Consider the following 20,729-nt stretch of genomic DNA (forward strand, 5'->3'; position numbering starts at 1 on the left):
TGGACACAGTACTCCAGTTGTGGCCTCACCAGTGCAGAGCAGAGGGGGAGAATGACCTGCCTTGACCTGCTGGCCACGCTCTTCCCTGTGCAGCCCAGAATTCCGCTGGCCTTCTTGGCGACAAGGGCACATGGCTTGCTCATGGATAATTTACTGTCTACCAAGACCCCCAGATCCTTTTCTTCAGAGCTGCTTTCCGGCAGGTCCACCCCTAACCCATACTGCTGCCTGACACTCTTCCTCCCCAGCTGCAGGACCCTGCCCTTGTCCTTGTTGAACCTCATTAGGTTCTTCTCTGCCCAGCTCCCCAGCCTGTCTGGCTCACGCTGGATGGCAGCACGGCCCTCTGGGGTCTCAGCCACCCCCCCAGTTTGGTATCATCAGCGACCTTGCTGAGCATACACTCTCTCCCCTCGTCCAGGCTGTTGATGAATACTTTAAACAATACTGGTCCAAGTATTGACCCCTGCGGGACACCACTGGTTAGAGGCCTCCAACTCGACCCTGCTCCATTAATGACGACCCTCTGAGTCCTGTCACGCAGCCAGCTCTCCATCCACCTCACTGTCCCCTCGTCTAGTCCACACTTCCTCAGTCTCCTAAGGACGATGTTATGACAGACAGTGTCAAAAGCCTTGCTCAAGTCAAGGTAGACGACATCACAGAACTGCAGAATGGTTCGGGTTGGAAGGGACCTTAAAGATCATCCAGTTCCAACCCCCCTGCCCTGGGCAGGGACACCTCCCACTAGACCAGGCCGCCCAAAGCCTCACCCAGCCTGGCCTCGAACACCTCCAGGGATGGGGCACTGACAACTTCCCTGGGCAACCTGTGCCAGTGCCTCACCACCCTCACAGTCAAGAATTTCTTCCTGAGAGCCAATCTAAATCTACCCTCCTTCAGTTTGAGACTTTATCCCCTTCTACGGTACGTGGAAGTTCTGATTGGGCAGGACCAGCTCAATTATTAGATTCCCAGGTGTTAACTAGCCAGGTGGCCTTTGCTAACTGTGTATCCCATTGTTTTAAGGTCCCACAGCGGCACGGGGCACAGGGTACGTTTCCAGCCATCCAGTGCTTGCTTCCACCACTGTGAGCACATGGTCCTTACCTTGGTGGGTTTGTGGCAGTGTGGTATCGTCAATCTGCCAGGCCTCCCCATATTGATATTTCAGCCATCGGCCTCCATACCACAGAGGCTTTCACCACCTGACTCGCTTGATTGCAGGGTGTGGAATAAATATTAAATTGGCTAAAAATACAAAAGTACAGCATTGTTCACACATGAAGGAAAAGTAGAAAATCAAGAGGCTTCTGAGGGAGAAAACAGCCGCAGCTGGCATGAAGGATACAACACCTGTGGTTCCCTGATAAGCTACATGAGGTACGGGACGGGATGCAATTATTCCGCGGCTTTACCTTAGGATGTATAGCGGATACGGGAATGGGATGATACCAGGAAACAGATAAGCTGCCAATTAGCTGCCCGCTCCATACTCGGAGCCAACATTTTGCCAAATTTTCATGAAATGCTGTCCTTTGTGCGAACTTTGCTCGTTAGAATGTCATTATAATACCAAAACACACCTCCACCCCGAAGGCTACCTGCCTCCAAGGTGCGACCGCTCCTTCTTGAGCCTGCGCCCTGAGCTTCTCGTAAACTAGACCTTTAACTGTGAAGCGAGAAAAATTTACACCACTCATGGTAAAAGTATGTACGACTAAAGTCACTCAAACTCCACCTCGAAGATAACAAATAGTAGAAAAACAGCCCAAGAGAGGGGGGATACCCAGGGAAGACACCATCGCAAAGAATTCCATCACTGGCTTCTGGGAGCAGGCGACGGGCTGAGCCTCTCTTCCCCCCCATAGGGACACCTTTGGGTAAGACGTAGATTATACCGAGGGCTCCCTCGGGAAACTCAGAAATTTCTCTCGAGACTCTCTTTTCTACATGGATAGCCAGGCTGTATCGTTAGAACGTTGTCCCGCGTTTTGTAGATGTAACAATACTTTCATTTGCACGTGCTTTGCAGACAGTGTATTTATCACCGGCTGCCCTAAGAACCTATCTATCTGTTGCTTAAATAAACTGCACTTTTTGAAGTAGCTCGTCCTTTTGGTTTCTCACCGAAAGTGACCAAAGACTCGAGAGTGGCCGTGCTAGTTCATGAGCACGACTGGACTGAAGGTGCAGTCCACTAGTAGTGTATCCAAATCGTAACACTTTACTACCTATTAAACGCCATTGGGCTGATAGTGCTGAATTGGGCATCCCTCAGGATTTAAACCCAGCCGCACCTGGCCTCCCACCTCGGTGAGGAGTGTTAGAACACAAGGGGGTTCCTTTTCTGCCAAAACCGCTTTGCCCCTTTTCACGCGACACCCCCGACCCGCCCCCTGGGCCCCAGCCTGGCGGCCTCTGCAAGGGTCCCGAGGGCTGGGCTGCCTTTGGGGGGTTGCGCTGGTCTGGGGGGGCTGGGCAGGGTTGAGCTGGACGCCAGCGGTCCCAGCTCATTTTGGGGAGGGTTGTGCTGCTTTGGGGGGGTTGGAGAGAGCTGAGCCGGTTTCCAGTGATCCCAGCTCATCTGGGGGAGGACTGGCTCATGTTAAGCTGGCCGGCCACCAGCACCCCCAGGTCCTTTTCTGCGGGGCAGCTTTCCAGCCACTCTTCCCCAAGCCCCTGGCGTTGCTTGGGGTTGTTGTGACCAAAATGCAGGACCCGGCCCTTGGCCTTATTAAACCTCATCCAATTGGCCTTGGCCCATCCCTCCAGCCTGTCCAGGGCCCTCTGTAGAGCCTTCCTTCCCTCAAGCAGATCAACACTCCCTCCTAGCTTGGTGTCATCTGCAAACTCACTGAGGGTGCACTCAGTCCCCTCATCCAGATCATTGATAAAGATTTTAAACAAAACTGGCCCCAAAACTGAGCCCTGAGGGACACCACTGGTGACCGGCCGCCAAGAGGATTTCACCCCACTAATCACCACTCTCTGGGCACGGCCATGTAGCCGGTTTTTTACCCAGCAAAGAGTACACTTGTCTATGCCGCGATTCGCCAGCTTCTCCAGGAGAACGCTCTGGGGGACGGTGTCAAAGGCCTTACCAAAGTCCAGAGAGACAACGTCCACAGCCTTCCCTGCATCCAGAAGGCGGCTCACATGGTCATGGTGATCTGACTGTGGGTGAGACAAGGCAATGAATCCATTTGTGTGATGTTAATTGCTATATAGCCCTGCCACTCTGTGTCATCATTATTAGAATTGCTAGATGCCATACCAATGGGACTCGAGTAAGAATCACCCAAAACAATGGCAGATGGACTTTGATGAACGTGAGTAAAGCGCAGCGGTGATGGGATCACACCTGACCTCAGCAACTGGCGCCCAGCAACTTCCTGAAGATTGACATCTTCAACCTGCGGAACCTGGGCAGGGTCCGCACCAGCTACACCAGCGGCGAGCTCTGGATACAGCATGCAGGAGTCCAGCACCACACACCATCTCCCCTGCCCTGAGAGACGGCTCTGACAGAGGGAGCCCAAAGCCATGGGTTAAATGAACTCAACCTCAACGGACATTGTCGAGGGATGGCCCAGAGACTAAGGGTCGGTCTCTTCTCTCAAGGAACAGGCGACAGGACAAGAGGAAACGGCCTCAAGTTGCACCAGGGGAGGTTTAGGATGGATATTAGGAAAAACGTTTTCACCAACAGGGTTGTCATTGGAAGAGGCTGCCCAGGGCAGTGGTGGAGTCACCGTCCCGGGAGGGATTTACAAGCCGGGCAGACGTGGTGCTGAGGGACGTGGGTTAGCGGTGGTTTTTGTCAGTGTTGGGTTGATGGTTGGACTTGATGATCTGAAAGGTCCCTTCCAACCTCGACCGTTCTATGATAGCTGTATGTCTATAGATGTGTGTATATATCAAAGACAGGGAAAAGCGGTGGTAATTCATTGTAAAGTGTAAGATCTGGGCATGACGTTGAAGGTATAGAACAAAGGGTTGAAAACACCCGGTTCTGGCAGGAATAGGGTCAGTTTTCCCAAGGAGCTGTCACGGGACAGCGGTACTTCCCGGGTCCGGTCGGTGAGCAGCAGTACATTCATGGTGTTTTGTACATTCCTCTAACAGCGTTATTGTTGTGGTTTTCTGCTTTCCTTCGCTGTTCTGTTAAACTGCCTTGATCTCAACCCACAAGTTTTGCCTTTTTCTTCCCATTCTACCCCTCTCCCGTGGCAGGGGGGAAGCGAGCGAGCGGCCGCCTGTTTCTTTGTTGGTGGCTGAAGTTAAACCAGGACATCACCCCACGTCTCGGTTTCCCTCTTTGTAAATTGGAAACAGCGCGCTGGGCTTCATTGGTAAGGTGTTTGAAGCTCTACAATGAGAGGTGCTGAAGAAAGAGGGGGCCTTATTTTTCCTAGAGATGCCCGTAAGGGTGGAAAAGGGCTCGCTGCTTCCTTTGGTTCTGGCGAGGAAAAACAAAGCAAGGGTAAGAAGAAATGATGCTGGAGATGTAGGAGGCCCGTTCCCAAGTCCAACATTTTAACGCGTGGAGCGCAACCTTGTCCCTTGCCTCTGTCTTGCTGTAAAGGTCTCTCTCATTCAGAGGCACTGCTGTCGAGATTCAAATCCCTTCCTAGAGCCCTCCAAAGGATGCATTCATTGCGTGCAGATGGCACTGGGTGTTCTTCTCGCTTCCTCTGGCTTATACCATTGGGTAGACGACAGCAAAATGATTAATCTCTGAGTCAATCAGGTATTTGAACCTCCTCTAACTAGCGTGCAAGAGCTGAGCAAGGCGTTCGACACGGTCTCCCACAGCATCCTCATAGGGAAGCTTAGGAGGTGTGGGTTAGATAAATGGACATAGATAAGGTGGACAGATAACTGGTTAAAAGACAGAGCTCAGAGGGTCGTGATTAGGGGCAAAGAGTCTAGTTGGAGGTCAGTGACGAGTGGTGTTCCCCAGGGGTCAGTACTGGGTCCAGTCCTCTTCAATATATTCATCAATGACCTGGACGAAGGGATAGAGTGCACCCTCAGCAAGTTTGCTGATGACACAAAGCTGGGGGGGCGGGTGGCTGACACACCAGAAGGCTGTGCCGCCATACAGAGAGACCCGGACAGGTTGGAGAGTTGGGCAGAGAGGAACCTTATGAAATTCAATAAGGGCAAGCGTAGGGTGCGGCACCTGGGGAGGAATAACCCCCTGCACCAGTCCAGGTTGGGGGCTGACCTGCTGGAGAGCAACTCTGTGGAAAGAGACCTGGGAGTCCTGGTGGGCAACAGGATGACCATGAGCCAGCAATGTGCCCTTGTGGCCAAGGAGGCCAATGGCATCTTGGGGGGCAACAAGAAGAGTGTGGCCAGCAGGTGGAGGGAGGCCATCCTCCCCCTCTGCTCGGCCCTGGGGAGGCTGCGTCTGGAGCACTGGGTCCAGTTCTGGGCTCCCCAGTTCCAGAAGGACAGGGAACTGCTGGAGAGGGGACAGCAAAGGGCTACCAGGGTGATGAGGGCACTGGAACACCTCTCTGATGAAGAAAGGCTGAGGGACTTGTGTCTCTTTGGTCTGGAAAAAAGACGACTGAGGGGGGATCTTATCAACACTTAGAAATACTGAAAGCGGGGTTGTCAGGAGGATGGGGCCAGGCTCTTTTCAGTGGTGTCCAGCAACAGGACAAGAGGTAACGGGCACAAACTTGAGCATAGGAAGTTCCACCTAAACATGAGGAGGAACTTCTTTCCTGTGAGGGTGGCAGAGCCCTGGCACAGGCTGCCCAGAGAGGTGGTGGAGTCTCCGTCTCTGGAGACATTCCAAACCCACCTGGACGCGTTCCCGTGCAACCTGCTCCGGGTGACCCTGCTCTGGCAGGGGGTTGGACTGGAGGGTCTCCAGAGGTCCCTTCCAACCCTACCATTCTGTGATTCTGTGGGCCTCTTCACTAGGCTCTTGTCGGGCTGTGTAAATCCCGACCTGTACGAATGAATGACGGTCGTGTCTCTCAGATACACGGAGCACGCTCAGCCCGTTAAATTTCATGACAACAAGAAGCCTCTGTGACTAATGAGGAACCCAGAGAAGCCAAATGCCTTGGCTTGGAGTAAAATGTTGAGGTGTGACTGTTTTCACTCCAAACTGACGGAAAACACCATCTCCTGCTGAAGAATCTCTGGGGAGAGCCAGGTTCCTTTTACCCCCAGAAGCGAGGCACCCCTGGGAGCTGCACACATCGGGGAGGATCCACTGAATTCAGCATCTGGCATGCAAAGCAGCATGACAGCATGGTGTACACCAGCCACAGTCGTGGTCTGGCCCAGTTCAACACAGCATCCCTAAAGAGTGAGATGTGCTTCCATCTTTTTGCAGTTTAGTGGGATTCAACCCCCCGGCCTCGACTTAAGCGTAGACGTAAGCGCCGGGGCTGGCAGGTGACTCAGAATCCCCAGCTTGAACTAGAGGAGACAGAGGGACCCCCAGCCTAGGAAGGACTCGTGGAACTGCTGGGGCTTGTTGTTCAGCCTCTGCAGCATTCTGTACCTGGCTGAGGAGGTCGGAAAGCCCCGTTTCTGCGAGTGGTTCTCAGGCTCGTTACAATGCTAAAACGTAATTTAGGGAAGGTAGTTATGTTAGCATTTCCGTAAGCGCCCTTTCTCTGGGCCTGGGGACCTCACCTTTCTCTGGCTATTGGAGAGAGGAAGGGAATGGGAGTTTTGAAGCACAAAGTCTTACCTTTAGAGTAGCCAAACTGCATTTCCTTTCTGCCCGGTTTTGGAGCAGCCTCTCCACGGGGGTGACACTTAGAAAGGCCCACACTTCCAGAAAGAACAGCCTGTGGCATGACAAGGTGAGCTGTAGCAGCTCATCGTCCAGCAGCTCACGGTCATTGTTCCACTGAAGTGTTAATTCCTTCCAAAAAGAACAAAAGCTGTTAGTGCTGCTCAACAGAACTGGTGAGCGCAGTAACTAGAATTCAATAAACAAGTTTCCCAATACTACCAACAGAAGGGACTGGCAGCAGATCAATTTTGTCCCTTGACAGGAGCAGAGAATCAGTTTTGGGTAACGACAACGGTAGATGCTACAGTAATCCCAACTCTCCTGTGGACATGGGGGGGCCCTTGAGCATTGCACCCCACCCTAAGAGATAGACAACTTCTGTTACCGTTAGAAGATGCTGCACCCTCAGCTCATGCCATGATCTTATTTGACATATTGGAAATTATCCCCGGTACGAGAGTAGATCCAAAGACAATTTCTAGAAAGCTTTGCAGATCCCGCCTGTTCATTGGAAGCTCTGCAGCGCAACAGAACCTAAAGAGCGCTGTCAGCAACCATCAGGCCGTGTGCTTCCCTCAGGCGTGCAAAGACCTGATGCTCCTTGACGCGGGTCAAGGCTGTCGCACACCTTTGGTGGCACATCCTGCGTGACACCACAGGGCTGTGACATGGGCACCAGTTAATTTACATCCGCTCTAGACGTTTGTGTATTGCCAAAAGGGAGCAGAACCACGAGTGCAGGCTGATGCAGGCTACAGCTCCGCAAGCAAACAGGGTGTACAGACTCTTCTCCTCATACGCAGATTTCCCTGCAAAAGGGTGGGGTTCAGAAACATCGGAAAGGATAAGCAAGTTACCAGTTACTAAACGTGAACATGTCTAACTAGAAGAAGCCTAAAGCGGTTTCACCAAACTGAGGTTTTCCTGCCTGAAAAGCTCTTTTTGCTCACAGCTGACATCCCAGCACCAGTATTTTGGGTGTTTTAGCTTTTTATGAGGGCAACCTGACATCAGCCTGACAGTGAAGACTGGCATAACGGGCATCGCAACTGGACAAGGACAACGACCTCAACCAGGCTAGAGTGGAACACCGCAGTGGCTCGCTTATGAAAATGACCCTCTGGCCATAACACTGAAGTGGTCAGGAATTCCTCCTGCTGAGCGCTGCTATGCAGAAGGCCTGGAGGATCACTTTGCTTAGCTTTGTGATACCGCGGTGAGATGTCACTCTGGGTTCCCGTACCTGCAGAACACGCCAGGAGGCTGGGAGGAGGTTGGTGAGGGTGCGTCTCATTCTCCAGCCTGGGTCTCTGAAACTGTAGCTCCGCAGACTCTTATGCTGCTGACTGGCATCTCCGCTAGCAGGATCCTGGCTAGGTGATCGTGCTTCGTGACTCTTTCAAAGAAGAGGTTCACGCACAGTTTTGGGGCTCTCTTGGCCAAGTTGGCCCACGACGTTCCCCGGACCACTTGCCCATGAGGGTTGTGGGTATGACATTGGATATTCAAGGTGCACAGGGAATGAGCGCTGTGCTCCCGCAGGGTGTGCAAGTCAGCCCACCAAGTTTCCGTGACGGCAACTACGTCATAGGTGTCCTGCTGCACAATGACTGGACTCCATGATCTCAAATGTCGTTTCCAACCATGAAGATTCTACGATTCTATGATCTCCATGGGAGAGTTGGGATTACTGTAGCATATACTGTTGTCCTTACACAAAACTGATTCTCTGCTCCTGTCAAGGGACAAAACTGATCTGCTGACAGTCACAGGGATAGAGAAAATATTGACTTTTTTATTGGTTCAGAAGAGGGGCATTCTAGGGGGTTCCCGGCCCCACCCTTCCCACCCATTGCGGGAAACTGCTGAAGCAACGCGGCGTGGCCGGCAGCAGCGTCTCCAGCAGTCCTTCAGGCGGTGCCAGAGCCGGGTGCAGCACTGACACAGGCACCGTCCTAGCGGGCACAGCCCTGGGGACGCCTGGTCACACTCCCTGTCCATGACCTCGCCGTGCTGCTGCCTCTCCTCCTCCAAGATCTTGACAGTGTCCAAGAGCTCCAAGTAGAGCAACTTGTCGTCCGTGGCCTTGGCTGGGGGGCTGCTGGGCGGCGGAAGCACATTCATGGGGCTCTGCGCCCTGTCCCTCCTCCCTTCTGCATCCATGGGGGTGCTCCTGCCTGAGCCTGGGGGGCTGCTGGTGCTTGGCCCCGTGGAGTTGTTCTCGCCCGGCCCCGTCTTGCTGTTTCTCTTCACTTCCGCCAGGCTCCCCCTGCCGAGCTCCACAGGGCTGCTCCTTTCCTTCTCCTTCACACTTGTGTCTGGTCCCGTGTCCTTCTCCTTGTCCATGTCCCCATCCTCAGCCTTATCTGTGTTTGCATCCACCCACGGCCGCTCCGCTTCCAGGTGCTGGGGCTTCACTGTGGCCCCCAGCTCCTGCTGCGCCTCCATCCTGCCCAGGGGATGGAAGGGCTCCCCGGGGAGGTTCCGATCACAGGCCCCCGCTGCCCCTTGCCAACGGGCCTGCAGCACCTTCAGCATTTCACAGCACTGCCTGGCCATCTCCTGGGTGCACTCGAAACAGTGGAGGAGCTCCATGATCAGCTCCCCTTGGTCCGAGGCCATGGCTGGGGGGCTGCAGGGTGAAGGCTGCGTGTGCAGAGGGCTCTGCGCCCTGTCCCTGCTTTCCCTGGGGACCGGCTCTTGCTTGGTCCTTGTAGGCAGTTCCAGTGGGGGATCCTGGCACAGGGCTGGCCCTGGCTCCTGCACCCTCCCGTTGACAGCCCTTGGGGGATGGCGGGGTCCTGAGCGGTCGAGTGCTGCCAGCTCCGCCATCGCACCAGGCCGGGGCTCCGGGAAGGAGTAGAGGGAGTTGAGGGAAGAGGAGCCTCTGTCAGTCACAGAGTCCATGGTGGCCAGCGGGGCCCGTGGGGAGCGATGCTTCCTCTTCACGGCCTCCACACTCGCCCTGCAGAGGAGGAGAAAGAGACCCCGCTGCACCCCGGAGCCCAGCGGGACCTGCGGGCAGCACCCCTCCTTGGCCGGTGGGCAGGGCTGCCCAGCGCAGGCAGGGGCAGAGCACGGGGTGAGGGTCTGGGGCAGCATCTGGGGTCTCCCCCACACTCACCGCTTCTCCTGCTTCGAATGGGATTTCTCCACTCCTCCATCCACTGCCCGAGAAGCTGCAGAGGGAGGAGACAGATTGAGCGGCCGCCGCCCCCGGCACAGCCCCGGCTCAGGGCTGCCGTGGGGTGTCGGCCGTTTGCAGGGTGCTCAGTGCTGGGGCCACTCACCGCTCTGCTTCTCTGGCCGGGCTCCTGTCTTGCTTGTTTGACGCTTCTCCTTACTCTTCTTCTTCCACCACTTCTGCAAGGTCCCAAGGAGCTGGGTGAGACGGGAGCACCTCCCAGTCCCACACCACAGCCCCCCACAGCACCCCACACCACCCCATGCCATCCCTCGCCACCCCACGCCGCAGCACAGTGTGGTGCAACAGTCACCTACCTGAAGCCGCTTGCTCTGCAGCACAGATGAGAATATGCTGAGCCCCATCACAATCAGGAGGAGAGGGCCCAGGGGAGACACGGCGTCAGAGCGCCCCATGGCACCGACTCCGGTGTGGCTGCGGTGCTCCCAGTCACCAGCACAGAACCGCGATGCGGCTCCCCAGTGTCCTCCTGGGTCCCCAGTGACGGGACCCGCAAGACTGCTGGGGTGTCAGAGGCCGAGGCTGCAGTCTGCCCAGACAATGCCAGACTGCGGTGCCCAGCATCCGCTGACGGCTCCAGTGGGGACCGCGTCCCCCTTTTATAGTGTGGCAGGGGGGCACGTCTCCCCTTTGTGACATCATGGGGCAGTCAGAGCCCCCCTTTGTGACATCACAGCCAGTCAGAGCCCCCCTTGGTGACATGCAGCAGGGGATGAGGAAGAGCAAGACAAGGAGGGCACTTGCCCCAGGCTGACAACAGGTCTATTTCATAGAACGAACATCACATTCAGTACAAATTATAAAGTCTGCTGTGTAGTTCCACTCTCCCTTGATGGCGGCGGTGCAGAGAACTCCTTGCTGCGGTGCCGGAGCCCTGAGCCCCTCCCTTCCTCCCAAAGCCGCAGCGCTCACGGTGTCCCCCATTGGCTGTCCCCTGCTGGGAGTGCACGGCTTCCTGCTGATGGAATGGGCTGGGTGTAGTCCTTGGGTATTTGATATTGATATCGGGATTGACACTGCTTCTTTAGCATTATTAATGTTAATTCTTTAATTTTATCCTATTAAATCGATTTCTATTGCAACCCTCATGTTTCCTTGTTTTTCCCCAATTCCTCTTCCCCGGTGAGGAGGGGTCATCGGGCGACAGAGTAGTTGTCTAAAGGACAAGAAATTGTGGTGGGTTTCTCAAATCATAACAAGAAGGGAGGGAGAAGGAGAAGGGCCCGACCCCTTCAGGGAATGGTTTGGGTGGGAAGGGACCTTAAAGGCCACCCAGTGCCACCCCCTGCCCTGGGCAGGGACACCTCCCACCAGCCCAGCTTGCTCCAAGCCCCGGCCAACCTGGCCTTGAACCCCTCCAGGGATGGGGCAGCCACAGCTTCTCTGGGCAACCTGGGCCAGGGGCTCACCGCCCTCACAGCCAAGAATTTCTGCCCAAGATCTCAGCTCAATCTCCCCTCTTGCAGTGGAAACCCCTTCCCCCTCGTCCCATGGCTCCCCTCCCTCATCCAGAGTCCCTCCACAGCTTTCCTGGAGCCCCCTGAGGGGCTGGAAGGGGCTGGAAGGTCTCCGCAGAGCCTTCTCTTCTCCAGGCTGAACTTTTATAGATATTATTTAGTATTCCTGCTGAAAAATGAGAACCCCTGTCTGATCCTCTGTTTTCATTTCAGTCAGTATCTGGGAATGATTTCCCACAAAAGTGCTTTGACCATTCCTGGGGGATCAGCTTTCCTGGTAGGAAAAGCTTCTACTCCTCCTGAGGGTTGATCCATGATTACCAGCAGGTGCTTAACGCCTCCCACAGGAGGCACGTCAGCCTAACCCATCTGCAGCCTTTGGAATGGGAAGTATGACCATGGTTGCCCTCCAGCCTCCTTCTTGGGTTTTGCACCGGAAAACTTCCAACATGTGGGCCAAGAACTCACAATCCCCTTTACTGCCACATGTCTTCCGGGGGCTGTCCACATTTTCTCAATCAGATTAAAAATTGTCATCCCTCCATGTGTTTTATCACAAAACCGCCTAGCCAAAGCCATTGAGTATTTTCTTCGTAAGACGGGGCTTCCCCCAGTAGTCCAAATTCCAGTTTCATCTTTCGTGGAGGAGGGAGGGATCCCGAGTGCAGGGCCCCATTCCATTTTTACAGAGCAAGACAGCATTACATCTGTCCCTGTCGTCTGACCGATAGAAGACACGTCTCAGACAGACATCAGGTAGGTGAGCCCAGCGATTCTGCTCAGCTTCGCTGTCGTCTTCCATTGAGAAGACAGTTTTTCACTTCTCTTCTGGGTGTTGAGCCAAACCTAGAGGAAGACTCTCTCCAGCAGGCTCCTGAAAAGACCAAAGCCTGCCCTCCGGAAGTCCATGGTGGCAGTTCTGCTGACGCCCTTCCTTGCTTCTCTAAGAATCAAAAACTCTGTCATTTCATGGTCACTGTGCCCAAGACGGCCTCCAACATCACATCCCCCACAAGTCCTTCTCTCTTCACACACAGCAGGTCCAGCAGGGCTCCTTCCCTAGTGCGTTCCCTCACCAGCTGTGTCAGGAATTTATCCCCACACACCCCAGAAACCTCCAAGACTCTTCCCTCTCAGCTCTATTGTGTTCCCAGCTGATACCTGGTAGGTTGAAGTCTCCCAGCAGGGCAAGGGCCAGTGATCGTGAGATTTCTCCCACCTGCTTACAGAATATTTCACCTGCCTCTCCGTCCTGGTTGGGCAGTCTATAACAGACCGTCATATCAGCCTTCTTGGCCCTCCCCCTCATTCTTACCCAGAAACACTCAACCCCAGTGTTTACCATCATTAAGGTCTCAATGTTCACAACACTCCCCAACATACAGGGCCACCCCACCTCCTCTCCTTCCTTGCCTGTCCATTCTGAAGGGTTTGTAGCCATCTAATGCAGCACTCCAGTCGTGCGGGTCAGCCCACCACCTTTCCGTGACAGCGACTACGTCATAGCTGTCCTGCTGCACAATGGCTTCCAGCTCCTCCTCTTTCTTGCCCATGCTGCAGGCATGAGTGTGGAAGCACTTCAGCTGGCCTGCTGATCCTGACACCTTTTTGCTGGAAGAAGGCTTCACTCCTACCTGACCATTCCCAGGCGCAGCCGTAGCTTCTAACCCATCAACGACCCTTGTGTCTCTGCTGCCGGATTCATGCCTTTCCCCCTTCAAATCTACTTGAAAGCCCCTTTGATGAGCCCTGCCAACTCCTGTGCAAGGATCCTTTTCCCCTTTTGAGGCAGGTGTATCCCATCGGTCTCCAACAGGCCTGCTGTCCTGTCAAACCATGCTGTGATCAAAAACCCCAAAGTCCTGCCGCTGACACCAGGCTCGCAGCCAGGTATTGATCTGCTGGCTCTTCCTGTTGCTTTCCTCATCCTTCCCTGTGCCTGCAACGACAGAGGAGAGCACGACTTGCGCTCCTGAGCCCTTTCCTAGTCATCCCAAGGCCCAGAAGTCTCTCTTGATCTCCCTTGGGATTCTCGGTAACAGATCATCTCTGCCTGTCTGAAAAATGAGGAGTGGTTAATAATCGGAGGGGGGGAACACCGCTGCGTCCTGTGAGGGAACCCCCGAGCGCCGCCATCGGCCAACGCTGTGGGCCGGGGTCGGGGCCGGGGCCGGGGCCTGCGGCGGGGCTGCGCCCGGCTGTGGGGCGGCTGAGGGCCCGGCGCCGTGGCCTGTGCTCCAGAGCCCTCACCAGCTCCCTTGCCCTTCTCTGGACACACAGAATGGTGGGAGAAATAAGTTCCGGTCCGAATGAAATAGGCTCAGGCAGAATCCTCTGGGAAGCACATTTTTGTTCACGCTCTTGCAAGAGCGGGTGACCTAGCAAGTAGGCACACTTTCCGTTCTTGAAACACCACACCTTTTTATTTCCTAATCCCGGCCCAATTTTTCCCTCCCCTCTTTCCCGTTGGTTGGGTACTCCAGGGTTCACGGTCTGTGCGAGGCGCCTAAAATTCTTCCCGCATGTCCTGCCGCTGTTTACTTCTCTTTATGGTACACCTAAAGGGATTATCTGACTGGTTGATTTCTTTCCTTTTTGGTAAAAAAATTGCTCAATGTCATTAGCCCTGGTTAAATGTATGACTACCCTTCCAGACGCTAATGCAGTAGGAATCAGTTTGTCCTTTTGTCTGTGTGATAAGAGATGTTCTACAAGCCTTTGCTGGAGCCCCTTTGTCTCAGTCATTCCCTTATCATGTCACCTCTGATGGAAACGGCTTTTCTCCTTCGGGTCAGGCGTGACAGCTTTTGAGAATTTTGAATATCCTTGGGATGCTCAAACCAGCATGTTCCTAGTGTTATGTCTCCTGAATACGTTGCAGGTCCTTTTTAGGGCTAAACGACTATTTAAGACTACCGCCCAGAGATCTGCTCCGAGGCTGGCTAGGTGAGGAGAAATAACTGGCCTCCAGACGATCCAATGTGAACCAACAGAAGCCATTTATTAAGCACAGATCATCACCTTTTATACCCTGTGTTGTCGCCGTACATGCGACTCGCTTATTTCTGATTAGCTAGTTACGCTGTCCACGCGCTGTCCATGCAGTTCGTTCACACAGCAGATTGGTTACAAGAATTCGCATAGTAAATTGCTTAGTCATTAGCACAACATGTTTTCTGCCTTCTCAGTTCCCGTTTTTGCCATGTACTAATTCCATCTTCTACCACCTGTTTTGCTCTTACTCTAATCTCTCATAGTAGGGAGGCTGGCTCACATGACCATTTTCTCTCAGACACATTCCTACAATCCCCCCTTTTTCTTCTTGAGCCAGCCAGACCTTATGCATGGCATTTTCTATCATGTCAGTCACTTTGCGGAGAACACACGAGGCTACCATAACCAATAGTAATATAACCAACAACAGCATGAGCCCTTGCTTTAGTAAATCTGATAACCATCCCGTTATACCCCATGAGCTTAACCAATCATCGAAACCTTTTTGACCACTTTTAATTTGGACATGTTATCCTTCAGATCCCGCAACTGCTTATGAATGGATGATGAGTGGTTGGAAAGGTTCATGCAACACATACCTTCAAAATCTTCACATCCATGACCCTGAGCTAACAGCAAAAAATCAATAGCCGCTCGATTTTGCAACGTAGCATGCTGAATGCTATCAACATCAGTGAGCAAGCTAGATATGATTTCAGTTGCAAGGTTTATCTGTTTACTTGCCCAACACCCTATCTTATTCAACATATTCAATGCCATGGCTGTTCCCAGCGAAGGAAGAATACTTAGCCCTATTCTTTGTCTGAGATTCGGGAACGTTATATGGTCGTCACAGGATGGAGTGAAGGTACGAACTGTTCTCTTGGCTCTGTGTTTACTGTGTGCGCTGCTCACTGTGTCTTTGGCCGTACGCAGGCCTCTGCTCGTAGATCTGCCCCATCTCCCCCTTTTTTGTTTAACACCAGACCATTTATTAACAAGGTGGCCATGACTTGTGCTTCTACTCGTTGTGATGCTCTTAGCAGGTTATATATCATACTAAACACAATTAAAAACAGAATCAAGAAGAACCCTGCTAAGGCAATAAATACCCAGATTCCTAAATTTAGCCCAGAAAGCCAATTTCTTTGGATTTACCCACGAGAAATCCTTTTGTAATATTTCAAATACATTGCGGTTCATTAAGTCTTGAATGTTTAGTATTTGAGCTTTTAGCTGGTCATGTAAAGGACGAATATTGTCTTGCAACGACATGTCAAAAGCACCTTGAAGATGGTGTTTAACCATTTCTCAGCCATGTAGCAACGTATTCCAGGGGAGAGATGTAACACAAAGTCTTTGAGAGTTGTACTCCCAATCACAATACAGAGAAAGACGTGTTTTTAATGCGTTTTGCCGATTCCCTGTCCATATTACTGCTGTTTTATACCTTACTAGCGTTAACTTTACACAACAAGATTGATTACATTCTTGTATACTTGCATTTTGAGCCGAAGCAAACAGACGGATGAGAAGTACAAATCATTACAGAATTGTCTTGCTCACAACTTCTATTTGTTGCAGTATTATCTGTGGTTAGCATGCACCCCGATTTAGGGTGCTTATAATACACCTTCGGTTGTTCAGGCCATTCAACACTTCTTACAAAATGTCGCTCTACTGCTGTGGATGACAAAGAAGACATGTTTAGAAAACTTAAAACATGAGTTGCTTTATACACTCACTCTTGAGGTGTCATACCTACGGGATTCCCCCTTTTTTGTTTAGCAAGCATGGTTTTTAAAGTATGATGCATACGCTCCACAATTGCTTGCCCAGTCGGGGAATGAGGAATACTGGTGACATGTTTAATACCTCGTATCTGTAAAAAAAAAAAGACCTGTACTTTAGCGGACACATAAGCTGGTTCATTATCAGTTTTTATAGTTTTCGGTACTCCCACGACTGCGATGCATTGCAACCAATGTCGAATAACATCACAAGCCTTCTCTCCTGTATGAGCAGTAGCTACAACAAAGTGTGAAAACAAATCAACTGAAACATGTCCAAATTCCATAATGCGCGTAACATCGGATTGCCAAAGTTCATCAGGTGTAAGCCCTCGCGGGTTAACCCCCGCAAAGGATGGCAGAGGAGCCAGCTGCTGACAACCGGCACACGTTCACACAGTATCACGTGCTTCTTGTTGTGTCAAAGAAAATTGCTTCCTCAATGCCTTCGCATGTTGATGAAAAAAAATCATGCGACATTTTAGCTTGCTGCATAATGTTGGGAGTTGTTACCAACAGTGTGATAATCCGCAACTGTGTTTCCCTCAGTTAACGGGCCAAGTAAACAGCTATGAGAGCGTATGTGGACAATAAAATAAGGAAACTGTCTTTTTCATAAAAGCAACAGTAATTGCAGTAAGAGACTAAATAACCATTGGTTCTCTACTTGTTTTATAAATGCTCCTTCAAGTCTTTGAACAATACCAGTAACACATTGAGATTCTGCCTACATTTAGCAGTTCCTGTTGAAATAAGTCCAAAGCCTTTACTGTGTCCCTGAACCATCTGCAAACACCGAACAGGTGCCATCAAGAGGCTTTGGTGCTAGCAGGATGCGCGGCTGTAAAGGAATTTGTGAAAGTGACTGTAATAGTCTGTGCCAGGGGAAAGAATAATTTATTTGCCCAATATAATGTACTAAGGAGGTTAAGACTTTGTGATAACCAAGGGTCAAGGTCATCCTTTCTGGTGGGGACATGTATGTGGCTTGGATCCATTCCAGAAAGCTGCTGACAGCACAAACGACCCTGGAAAAACAATCGCGGTAACATTTCAATCATCGTAGTTACTGGTTTTGAAAAGGTATGTGGCAAAAATACCCACTCTAGTGCAGTCAGGCTCTTTGCGAGTGCATCATCCCACTGTCCTATCAGGGCATAAAGTTGAAATTCTTGTAGGAAGGTGTTCAATGCGTCTTGCAGCAGTAGTAGACTATATCTTATCTTGCAACATGCTGTAATGCCTTCGGAGCTGTTGGGGTTAATGAACATAGAACTTATGGGGGGGGGGGCGGGGGCAGACACAGTGCTTCAGGGCATCCCCTGTATCTTCAAAGTGCGCTCATGTCTCTCTCCCCCTCGCTCATGTCTCTCTCCCCGTCTCTGACCCGAGACAGCCCCCTTATATCCTGCACTGGATTGAGTGGAGAAGTACAGGCTCGAGCCGCTGCACGCGTGGCCAGTGCACGCAGCAAGTCCCACCAGACTCTCCTGCACTGGACTGAGTAGAAAAGTACAGGCCAGAGTCGCTGCACGCGTGGCCAGCGTATGCAGCGAGTCTCACCAAACTCATGATCCAGCTTTGCTAACAGCGGCTGTCTGATACGTGACTCCATTGTTGTAATCCCGTCTTAGCTTCTTCTGTGAAGGTCGGGTTCTCATGGATACACACATAGTTTTTAGAGCAACATATTCTACAACTCGTACGAGGGTACGATGCAAAGCGGCATTTACAACTGATCGTATGATGCTTATTAAACACGGCAAACAGCATACTAAACATAACAGACAAATTCCTTCCACACAGGCAATGAGTATAATTTGCTTCAACCAACCCCACCCCCAAGTCCATCCAGCAAAGAGATTTCACCCAGTGGTCTCCACAAGTTGCTGGTTCGGTCGGTGCAGTTCCTGCAACTGGGCATGGATGGATTTGGAGTGGTCACTTAGATTCATACAATACAGTCCTTTAAAATCTTGACAACCGTGTCTGTGAGCTGAAAGCAAAAAATCAGTAGCAGTTCTGTTTTGCAACATCGCATATCGAATACTATCTACATCCAGCAACAACTCAGAAATAGCGGTACTAGTAGCATTGTTAAACTTATCCTTGGCAGCAAGAGAGTCCTTGTTATCACGAATCCTTGGCAGCAAAAGAGTCCTCGTTAGCAAGAGCGCATGCGGACTCCCTGTTCTTGCTGGTACTGTGCTTTGATCTTCTTCCACAACAGGCCAAGATCCTCAAGCAGCTAGATGAGGTGTCTGTGAGTCCATCACAGGCTTATGTCATCCAAACGTTTTTCTTGCCAGCACCCGAGACTGAATAACGATTGGTGTGATATATGTGTTTTCCAGCACCCAGGTGCGAGTCCCTTGAGTGTATTTACAATCCTCCTCGCCGATCTGCCGTTGCTTTCCCATATTCCACCCCCTTGCTCAAGAGACCGCTTCTGCTGGGTTCATTTTAGTCTCACAGGGCATAACACAGAGCAATCTACTAAGGCATGCAATAACATACATGTTGGGGGATGCGGCGGGCCCGTAGACCCTTTGACAGAAGAGATAGAGATTGCAGTGTAGCCGTAAGAAGGCCGCGAGTTGCGTCATATAAGGGCAAAGTAACAAAAAGGAGAAAGAAGAAGATCGCTTCAGAGAACAAGGAGAGTTAGGCTGTGAGGAAGCCAGATTTTGAGCAATGCGAACAGGATTTCAATAACCAATCGTATTGTAGCTACGAGCGCGTGTGCTATGTAACCTAACCAATTGAAAGCGTAGAAAGAACACGTGAACGGAGCGTGAACAAAAGATTAGATATATAAGAAAGCCAAGTTTGTAATAAAGAGAGAGCTTAACTTAACTTTTCAAGGAGAGTCTTGTCGTTTGTCCGTCCCGACTGAAACGACAATTGGTGACCCCGACGTGATACTGAGGAAGAAGACGACTGGAAATAGTCGTGGGGACGGAGCCCAGTGAAGCTGAAGACAGCGGGCAGAGCTGTTGACGGATCCGGATCATATTTCAGAAGACACCTGTAGTAGGTGAGCCACTGGGGACATGGGAGAGAAGTTAACTAAGGAAGAGCAGACTGTACTCTCCACATGGACGCTGCTGTTAAAGCGGCAGGGCGTAATCCTCCCTGAAGTGACCTTGCGAAAAATGCTATTGTGGGGAAAGGAAGAGGGAGGAGAAGTAACGTCGGTTACGGCATTTAGTGTAACGCAATGGACGAACCTAGGGCAGACATTATTTGAGGAAGCTACGCTAATGCGTAGAAAGAACACATGAACAAAAGATTAGATATATAAGAAAGCCAAGTTTGTAATAAAGAGAGAGCTTAACTTAACTCTTCAAGGAGAGTCTTGTCGTTCGTCCGTCCCGACTGATTCACCCAAGAGTACTCAGGGAGCTGGCGAGAGAGCTCACCACGCCTCTCTCCATCATTTATCAACAATCCTGGTCAACAGGGCAGGTACCAGATGACTGGAGGGTGGCTAATGTGACGCCCATCTACAAGAAGGGTCGGAAGGAGGATCCGGGGAACTACGGGCCTGTGAGCCTGACGTCGGTACCAGGGAAGATCGTGGAGAGGATCATCTTGAGTGAGCTCTCACGGCAAGTGCAGGGCAGCCACGGAATCAGGGCCAGCCAGCATGGGTTTAGGAAAGGGAGGTCCTGCTTAACAACCTGATCTCTCTCTATGACCATGTGAGCCGCCTGCTGGATGCGGGGAAGGCTGTGGACGTTGTCTCTCTGGACTTTGGTAAGGCCTTTGACACCGTCCCCCACAGCATTGTCCTGGAGAAGCTGGCGAATCGTGGCATAGACAAGTGTACTCTTTGCTGGGTTAAAAACTGACTGGATGGCCATGCCCAGAGAGTTGTGATTAGTGGGGTGAAATCCTCTTGGTGGCCGGTCACCAGTGGTGTCCCTCAGGGCTCAGTTTTGGGGCCAGTTTTGTTTAATATCTTTATCAATGATCTGGATGAGCGGATTGTGTGCACCTTCAGTAAGTTGGCAGACGACACCAAACTAGGTGGGAGTGTTGATTGGCTTGAGGGAAGGAAGGCTCTACAGAGGGCCCTGGACAGGCTGGCTGGCTGGCTGGATGGATACACTACTACTGGACTGCACCTTCAGTCCAGTCGTGCTCATGAACTAGCACGGCCACTCTCGAGTCTTTGGTCGCGTTCGGTGAGAAACTAAAAGGACGAGCTACTTCAAAAAGTGCAGTTTATTTAAGCAACAGATAGATAGGTTCTTAGGGCAGCCGGTGATAAATACACTGTCTGCAAAGCACGTGCAAATGAAAGTATTGTTACATCTACAAAACGCGGGACAAAGTTCTAACGATACAGCCTGGCTATACATGTAGAAAAGAGAGTCTCTAGAGAAATTTCTAAGTTTCCCGAGGAAGCCCTCGGTATAATCTAGGTCTTACCCAAAGGTGTCCCTATGGGGGGGAAGAGAGGCTCAGCCCGTCGCCTGCTCCCAGAAGCCAGTGATGGAATT

At 51.7% G+C, this 20,729-nt stretch overlaps 1 pseudogene; it reads right to left on the bottom strand.

Moving 5' to 3' along the window:
• LOC134512654 (F-box only protein 39-like) overlaps nucleotides 1-12,248 on the bottom strand; it is a 43,939-nt pseudogene extending 31,691 nt beyond the window's left edge.
• Between the last annotated feature and the right edge of the window lie 8,481 nt (nucleotides 12,249-20,729).

Source organism: Chroicocephalus ridibundus, chromosome 1, assembly GCF_963924245.1.
Source record: "Chroicocephalus ridibundus chromosome 1, bChrRid1.1, whole genome shotgun sequence".
Taxonomy (NCBI): domain Eukaryota; kingdom Metazoa; phylum Chordata; class Aves; order Charadriiformes; family Laridae; genus Chroicocephalus; species Chroicocephalus ridibundus.